The sequence below is a fragment of the Athene noctua genome, chromosome 16 (assembly GCF_965140245.1).
Source record: "Athene noctua chromosome 16, bAthNoc1.hap1.1, whole genome shotgun sequence".
NCBI classification, from domain to species: Eukaryota; Metazoa; Chordata; class Aves; order Strigiformes; family Strigidae; genus Athene; species Athene noctua.
The window spans coordinates 5366251-5375803 of record NC_134052.1 but is presented as its reverse complement, the minus strand read 5'-3'; positions in this window follow the sequence as shown (position 1 = coordinate 5375803).

Below are 9553 nucleotides of genomic sequence, written 5' to 3'. Positions count from 1 at the left end.
GTTCTTTAAGGGTGTAGATGAGAATAGAATTATTATTATTATTATTATTATTTTGTCAGATCTCACCTCACCATTAATAGGGCATTAACATTGGAAAGTTGATCAAAACTGTCCTCTTGGAAAGAGATATGTAGCAAAATGAAAGCAGCCTCCTTTATTCCTTTCCCGTTTTTGCAAATATCTTTCTAAATTAAAACTGTCACAAAATATATCTACTAAGCTATGGCAGGACTCACAGTGATGCTGTTCCCTGAGCAAACTGTTCCTGCTGAAACCCCATGATCTCTCTTCCCCCTGCAGGAGTGTGACATGTGGCTCCCCACATCTGAGCGGTGAAAGCTGCGCTGGCACTGGCACCAGGGCTTTGATGGCGTCAGGATCTGGTCCTTTTTACTGATGATGAAAAAAATGTGGGTCTGATAACCCTAACGGGGAAAAGAAGAGGCAGGATAAAACCTGCATGCATTTCTTATACTGTTTTTTACCGTTTATGACTAAACCACCCGCAAGAGAGGGCAGGGTGGCTGCCTACATCTGCCAACACCACTAGCAAAGGACAATGGAGCAGGTTGTCCCCGGAGAAATCACTTCTGGACTGTCAAAGACCTGCAGCAAACTTCCTGATAAGTGACATTTTTCCTGTAATGATTTTGTTTTAGTCAGAAACAAAACATTACCTTGTGTTTTGCTGCAAAGTGGGAGGGGAGTTGCTCCTTTTGTCTCACTTGCTGCAAGTTTATTTTTCTTAAATTTAGAACAGTAACATCTTCTTTGCAAATATCTACAAACTTTTCACTGAAGTTCACTTTCTGGATCCCCAAACTTTCAAACTGAATATTTTAACTGACTAATAAATACACTGCTGGGTGTTCCAACCCACAGCAGGAGGCTTCTCATGCATGTCCGAATAGTGCTGCAGCCTTCACCAGGGAACCAGCCACCCGCGGCACATCCCATGAGCCCCTTTTTACGGTGTTTGGGTCCAGGTAATCTTTTTGGTCTGTTCCTCCAGCACATTTCAGAGGTAATGCTGTCTCCTTGGGAGGGTAGCCACAGTGAGGTGTTTGCTCCTGCCTCCCCTCAACACCCAGACAACAGCCCCAACTCGCAGACAGCCATGTTCAGCCTCAAAGGGATGGTTTTAATAAGACTTTCTCTTTCAAGGGGGAATAAACCTATATTTTTTTCTCATCTCAGCCTGTTTCCTTAAGCTCTCTACAGGCAATGGCTTGGGATATTTATTGCTCTCTAATTTCTTTTGGGACCCCCTTATTTTTATTTTATGCATGGCCTAATGCAAGTGTCTCCCAATTTCAGAGGAGGAAAATTAATTTGTTTCCACTTGGTAGCAAAGTGTTTGCTTTTGCCATCAAGTTGAGCTCTAGATGGTATTCACCCTGGGCAGTGGCCTGGGCCTGCAGTCCTGCAGGGCTGTCTGTGGGAATAAGCCTCAGTGAATAATTTATTTTTCAGTTTGGCTGCTGGGAGTCAGGGGGAAATTCAGTTTAATCTAAAATCTAAAATCTCCCTCCTTCCCTGCACATATATGTGGTGGGTTTTTTTGTTTCTTTTTTTTTTTTTTTCTGTGATTAACCAGGCTGCACAGTGGGTAGTTTTGCTGCTCTAAGCCATATGCATGTATTTTTGCTTGTATGTTTTTATACTTATGTACTCAGTGCTGAGCTTGAAGACACCAGATACTCATAGCCAGTGCAGGGCCCACAGTGGAGAAAAAACACTCTCTGCATCCTGCCAAGATGCCAAATAAATGTAAGATCACGGGGACAAAAGGGTTGCTTGTTGCTGCAGCAGGTCATGGCCAGACCTGATAATGAGGTTGGTGGCCAAGGGCAGCTGGTGGGAGGTGGACAGTCCTTGGTGGCAGAGGGCAGTGCGCACGTGAAGGGGACAGGAAAGTTCTTCGAGTTCTGTGCAAAGAGGAATCGGGAGTCTCAGAGCCCACCAAAGTGTTTCACTTCCTCTGAAGATGGAAACTGTGAAGCAATTACTGACAGTAACCTGTTTTGTCGTTGTGAACTGAACTTGGTATTTGACCCCATTTTGTAAGGTGAGGAAGGATCTGTCTAACTCTTTACATATTCTTCTGCTTAGTGCTAGAGCTCTCGTATTTGACAAGTAAATATATTGCAAAAGGAATTTTGTTGCCATCACTATGTGGCCTGACAATGTTTCTGGAGCACTCCATGGGCATCAGCTTGCTGCCGCTGTTTAAGGAGATGCTGCTGAAATTTTTAGCCTAACATCCTCCAAGTTTATTCCTCTGCAGTGTTGTGTAGTGGTTATTTTTCATCTTACTCATGCTACTCTCTCCCCTTAAAGGATTCTTGTGCCTCCTTGCAGCCCATGTTTTGCTAGCCTAGGCAGGAGCCAAGCCCTCTAGGTATATCCGAGCACAGGAGGCTCCCAGATCTTCCCGGGCTCTGTGCCGTTGTGCTCCTCACAGCAGAAACACAGGCTGTGTTGCAGCGGTCTCACCCATGCTCTGTGCAACGGCATTTATCCTTTCTGAGCTGCAGGCAGTGTGGTTCAGGACTGATCTTTTGAATGGATAGTTATTATCTGCTGGGGAGGAATTCCTGAAAGAGGAAGTGCCTTTTGCACCCCAGTTCCTTTTGCTCTTAACTGGGCCATGTCTCAGAGTAACCCAAGGTAAGGGGGTGGAAAATCACGTGCATCTCCCTTCACAGTGCTCCTCTCTTTCGTCAGCTGTGCCACATATGTCAGCAGTACCTGTGGAAGTTTAACATCATTAAGCCCTCCTGTCCTCCAGGGTAAGAGAAAGTTTTCAGGGGTCTGGCCAGTTCAGTCTCTCCAGAAACCAATGGGATTTTTTTGAGGGGAAAAATGCAGCTTTAGCCATGAGGTAGAAGATACCCAGAATGAGGTTTTCATTTTTTTCTTTATGACAAATTTTCATTCAAAGACATTTCTAGTCTAAACGCTTCTGTTTCAGGCACTGGACTAGAAAACAAAGTTAAACTGAACTAAAGCTTCCCCAGCTGGGGTTAGCTGAGCATTGAACTTCTTTCTGGAGAAATAGGGCTACATGTGTCACTAAATCAGTAGGACATTATTTTGAAATGCAACCTACCAAAGCAGACTTGCTAAGGAATAATGTGTCTTCAAAACAGAGGGGCAGATTTCTCATTACTTTATAAAGTTATTTACAGCTAAACTACCTCGTCCAGGTTATACAGGGTCACTGAGTGTCTGAATACCAGACAGGTGAGATACACATGTATTATCTCCAATTTTTTTTGCTATGCCTTCCATATAAGGTATATTTTCACTTCATAACTTAACCTCTCCTTGCATCAGGTTGGGGGAATTCACCAGGCTGTGAGTCAAAGCTCAAGTGAGCACCAGAAGAGATCACCCAGGGAGGGTGTGGATTTGTATCCCCAGACGCTTTTGAGAACAGGTTAGACAAACAATGAACATCATAAGTAGATCTGATCCTGCCTTAGGGAGCTGAGGTGAACTACTTGACCTCTCCAGGTCCCTTCCAGACTATTTTCCACAGCTCCAAGACCAGAGTTACAGCAGGAAAGGGAATTTGGCTCTTTGGGCGTTTATTTACTCTGTGAGTTCTGAATTTAACACATGTCATCTGTACTCAGTAGAGCACTTGAGCTCTGAGGATTGTGCCATGAAACAGGTTCTTCTCTGGAATACTGAAATGCCAGTTGCAGCTCCAGCACAGGTCTCCTGCTGAGGACAGAGCACACCAGCAAAGCTCAGAAGCAGTCTCCAAAAGACGCTGGAAAACACTCACATCTGCTAATAACAGGCTGAAGGGGGCCCTGCTGTAACTATGGTGTTACAGTCCCAGAAACAAGCTTTTTTTTTTTTTTTTTAATCACAAACACAGTAGGATTTGTTCTCCTCCTGTTAGGAGCTGAAACATATATACCAGCGTTAACCCTCAGGCTAACATTAAGCTCATTGACTCATAGGCTTTTCAGATCAGGAGGGACTATTATTCTCACCTTGCCTGCCCCCTTGCAGAGGCTTGAGAACCTCACCCAGGTATGTCTACATAAAGTTATTAACTCCTGTTTGATCAAGTGCAAAGCCCTCACCTGACCTGGAGAGGAAAGGCAAGAGGGCAATGCAGCCACAGGGCTGGTCCCGCATTACATGACCAAGGGGGTGCACACTGCACAAGCTGTCTCAAGGGGACTCATATACCATTACTTCTCCCAGTGAATCTGCATCTGACCGTCCCATAACATCTAGAGAGTCACGAAGTGACTAAGCCACCATCTCCTTTGTTCTAGTAGTCAACGACTTCTTTTGTACATTTGCATGTAATTTGTAGTATGACTTTTCCCAGTTTTAGCCAAAAAACTAGTTGAGCAAAAATCTGCCTTTATTTATATCCTCAGTAATACTGCTTAGCTTTTATCCAGTTCTCTTTACTGGCAGAGCTGAAAGTGATCTACCAAGAGGGTCAGTATTTCCTCCCTGCTCCCCTGGGAAAACTGGGACACAAAATAATTTAGCATAAGTTGTATTATTTTATGGGTTCATATTTCTAAAAAATAAAGGACCACAAAAAGTGCTTTTCCTGTTCTCTTGATTGCATACACACTGGCAATAACAGCATATGCAAAGTTATCTTCCAAAAAAAACCCCAAACGATTTCTTGTCATCAATAACACTAAAAGCAGCTCTTTGGAAGATAACGCTCCATAAATCTGAACCATTCACTCCTGCATCTACATTTTCTTTTTCTTTGAAAAGTTTTTTGATAGTGGAGAAATAAAGTCTACAAACTCAAATTAATCTAGTCTCCAGCTAGCCCTCAATATATGTGGTTAAATCAATAGGAAGCAATACAATCAAAAAGCAGAAAGAAATAATGATACCCCAGAACAGAGGCAAGAGAGAGGCAACTGCAGACCCTATGGAGCTCTAATGTTGGGTAGTGGATTAGTCAGAAGGAAGCACAAGCTGCTAAACAAAGCAACCCCCCCTTCCCTTCAGTGTACTAATTAATCAGGCATAAAAAGCTCATCAAGGAGCAGTCCAGCAATGAGAACCAGTCTGAAACAAGGTTATCCTGAAGGTTAGAGACAAAGGATCTTCTTTTATTACTTAAAAAACCAAAATAAAATCCCTCTTCCATCCTCCCCTGATGCACCACTCAAGGACTCTTGCAGGGGTGGCAAGACTAACAGCTGTTTCTGAAGCCTTAAATCTTCTCTGGAGGGGAAAGTGGACAACAAGGGCTAATACTGGGGATGGCTCATCAGCTTTGCCTTTCATTTTCCTGTCCTTTGTTTTTCAGTCTGGAGGTCTCATTGCATTTACTTTGGTAGCTCTTGGTAGTTTCCTGACTGTTGCCTTTTCATTTAAGTCAGAAAATCTCAGCTCTCCAGGAAGACACCAAAATGATTCCCTGCATCCACAGGTGATCAGCATCACGTGAGCATGGTGGGAGCATCCAGTTCCAGAGGTTTTATCCACTCCCATGATTGCTGATGCACACCCAAAAACTCGGTCTTCACTGGAGGTGCTAAACACTGGAGAATGGTGTCTTGCCTTCAGGTTTGGGAAATGTTGATGACTGCTTGGAAAAAAACACTATGCATTATATGTCTGACTGTTTTCTGGGCCTCTGAAAGATGAACAAACTGCTATTGATCTTGTTCCTTAGACTGCCGGGGTCTTTGTCCAGCAGGACCACCTTGGTTCTGTAAGCATTAGGCGTGATGTACACTACTGCCCTCTACTGCCATGATCACCCAGGTTTAACCATGGGCCGTGCCTTAGAGTCACACGTGAGTCTTCTTTAGCTCAAATGGGACATCTGTTTTTGGAACAGGACTGCCTATGCTAGGTCCATGCAACCCGTGTGAAGGTGTCGATGGCCATGGTACATAGCAGAGAAACAGCCAAGTTAACAAGGTACAGTAGCTTCTGGTAAACAATCTTAATATATCCCAAACCAGTCATTCAAATGTATTTTTTTCTGCACAGCAGTCAGCAGTGTCTTGCAATTCTATTTAAAAAAAACCTATATTGAGTCTTTGGAACTTGTGAAGCTGCAGTAAGGTCTCTCTGGGACTGTATTACCTAGATCTGTGTATTACGTCTTTCCTTAGTCATCTAGTAGGCAGGGACATGTCTTTTAGTACTAGACTGTTAGTTATAATATGATTCAGTGTTGTCACCTACATGCTTCATGGAAGTACTCTTGATTCTCATTTCTTTATATTACCCTAGCTCATTGCAACTGCAGCTGGATTGGACAGGACAGTCCTCTCCCTGCCTGGGGTTGTTCTGAGCAGAGCCAGGAATGGTACCTGGGTTCTGGCTCTGCTAGGTGGACTGGAGTTAGGCACTTGAAGTCAGAACTGCAAAGGATCAGTGGGATTGGATAATAGTTTTCCAGAGTCTGGGTCTCTTAACCTGTCCGCTCCCCAAAAGTAAGAACAATACAATTTCTTTCTCTTGGCCTTTGTCTCTTGTGGTTCTATCATAATTTTTTTTTTCAGGCCTGGGATAATGACTTATTAAATGTGATTAATGCCCCTAGCCTGAAGAGATGCTGTTATCGGATAGTAACAGAAGGAACAGTGGCCTTAATGGAAGAAATGCTGGAGAAATGCCACTGCTTTGCAGCCCTGAGTTGTTGGAGAGCTGGCTGGTCTGCAAAGCTGCACTGTGATATTTCAGTGCTGCTGACTACGTTTGCCCAAACCCAAGTATCAGTTATTGGGAAAAGGGAAGAGGACTCGGAGCATACACTCTGTCCAGTGGCTGCTGACATCAACCAGGGGATGAAGTGGCCGGAAAGACAAAACCAGAATATAAACAGGCAGAAGGGAGAGGGAGGACAGAGAAGAGAGATGAGGGAGGAAGTGCTAACCAAAGGAAATACAAATTAGATCTGAAGTATATAGCACTAAAAAGGTGACTTGGCTGTTACTGAGACATATGATTGGAGAATGAGATAGGGATGAAGAGCTCAAAACTGTTTGTAGAAGGTTGAAGTACCAGGGCTTTCATACTCTGTGCAAACTCAGTGCTAAGTAAACTATTTTAACAAGCACTGAGCTTTTCTATTGGCTGCAAGCTGCTTTGGAAGAGGTGTCCTTCCATCTTGTTCTTCCACTCTTTACTGGGCTTCTCTTAGTCATGCATGAATACCCAGGCTAAACTAGATAGGAGTTTTGCAATGCAGGGGAGGGATTATTGGCCATAAAAGCTCTTACATTTTGGCTACTGGGAAATGAAGCTTAATGGAAGCATGCTGGAGTTATTGGAGAGGAGTAGTGTTTTTTCCAAGCTTTATGTTCATGAAGAAGGGTTTTTCTAATGCTGGTTACATCACAGGTGTCTCTGACATGTTTCTCCCTGTATGCTGTGAATCTCTCCAGAGTATCCAAAGGAAGCAAATGCTGCTCCACCTTGAGCCAAAGGCTATGTCTACAACTAGCTAAGATAGACTACCCCAAGGGTAGCCTGAAGCCAAGAACCTAATGTTGGTATTTTCTTCAAAAGCAGCCACGGCTCAACCCAGGCTCTGTGAGCGGGCAAATCCCATCTGCCTCTGCCTGGAGCATTACCTGGTCCCTTGCAGGAAGGGCCCAAGGCCATTGTGTCTGCCTTATCTTGGTCATATGAAAGGCTGTGAAGCATAGCACTGAGTGCCAGGGCTGAGCAGTAGAGGATACACCCAGGATCTCTCCTCTCCCAGTGTCAGCTGGATCACCAACAACTAACCCCAGTGATGCTTCCACAGGTAAGTGAAGTGAACATTGCCTCAGGTGCCACTTTGAGTTTGCATTTACAGAGCAAAGTAGCTGCAGTGAGTGGATCCTTACTGGAGTAATTGTAAAGTCTTGCATAGGGCATCTAAATCTATTTCTAAATTAGGTGCAAGAATGAATTTCAACAAGTACGTCCAAGAAGAGGCGTCAACTCCAAAGCCCAAAGAAAAAATTTACAGCTTAGGTATAACTTCAGTGTTCACCTGTGTTTTCAAATTATGGAGACCCACCAGCATGTTAGGCAGAAATCTAATCACCTGCCAAGAAGTAAAATATCCTGTATGTACATCGAACAAAAATATTTCATCATCAACAACTGTCTGTACAAAAAAGAATCAAAGAGACGTTGATGTACTTGGGACATGCCCCTTAGGTACCAAACATCCACATATCATGGCATCACTGGTAGGAGGAAGAAGTGTATCTTTGAGAAAGAGAAGAACCTTGAGGGCATAACTGTCCCAGCGTCAAAGCTGCAACAAAGAAAGAAGTGCCAAGGTGTAGTTTTCATCCTTGTTCTTGTCATGGTATTAAAAGGATGGTGAGTGAAGGTAGTGAAGGTATGGATATGGGTGCAGCGTCATGCTAACTAACCTGCGGGCTCAGCCAGAGGTCATAAGACTGAGTTAGCAAGAATTGGTCAGTTAGTGCTGATCATCAGCTGTGAACTGAATTTGTCAAGGTGTTACTGCTATTTATTGCTATAAATAACAACACTGACAGATAATATATTTTGCTGTGATAACCTCTGATCTTCAAAGATTAAAGTTTCCTTCCTTTTAAAGCTGTTAAATGTTATCTTGCTTAAAAGACATCACAGGTGACTGGCTTTTCTGGCTCTTCTGATACTCAACACAAGCAGTATTATTGGCACTGAACACAGTAGACCTTTCCCTCTGGACCTAAAGCAAAACCTTGGAAAGAAGGGAAATGTTTATTCCTTCCTTGCCAAATGACCGTGTGAATTGATTTTTTTTTTTCTTAGTTGTCATTGTTTCTCTGTCATTAGCCCTCAGTAAATAAGCTTGGCAACGTCTCGTTTTGAAGCTGCCTTTGCATACTGAACTTCAGACTGCATGGAAAAGGGGCTGAATTAAAGGTGAGCTATACTAATGGATATGCTGAGAATGATGGGTGGTCTTCTAGGATGCAGTCTGCAGAAATGTGCTGTAAGTGTGGCAGTGTGAGTAGCATGTGGCAAGGGAGGAAGAACAGGTGGGGACAAGGAAGTCATGGTATTAAAAAATCGTGAAGTATCGTAAACTCCAACTTTTAAACAACATCCAGAACTAAAGCATTTCCAAGGAGAAAAAGGCAGGTAAATTCAGATTCTGCAAACAAAATCAATTTCTTTTAAGGTTTAGAGTCAGTGAACAGGGAAGAAAAATCCTGTTTTAAGCACTTTTCAAATACCACAAGTACAATCTGCAGTTTTCTTGGTTGAAATGTTTGGGGTTTTGGTTGGGTTTTTTTTTGTTTTTGTTTTTTTTTTTTGGGGGGGTGTGTTTTTTTTTTGTTTGTTTTGTTTGTTTTGTTTTGTTTTGTTTTGTTTGTTTTGTTTTTTTTTTTTTCCTTCTTCCTCACCTTTAGAGATCTGTAAACACCAGCAGACAGGAAACCTTTCTCCATACCACTACACTATTTAAGTGGACTGTAGTATGACTGGAAGCAGCAGGCCCTTTACAGATAATGCTTGGTGGGGATGTAAATCTAAACAGCTGTGCTGTGGGAGCCAGGGCTGAGCTCTCCAT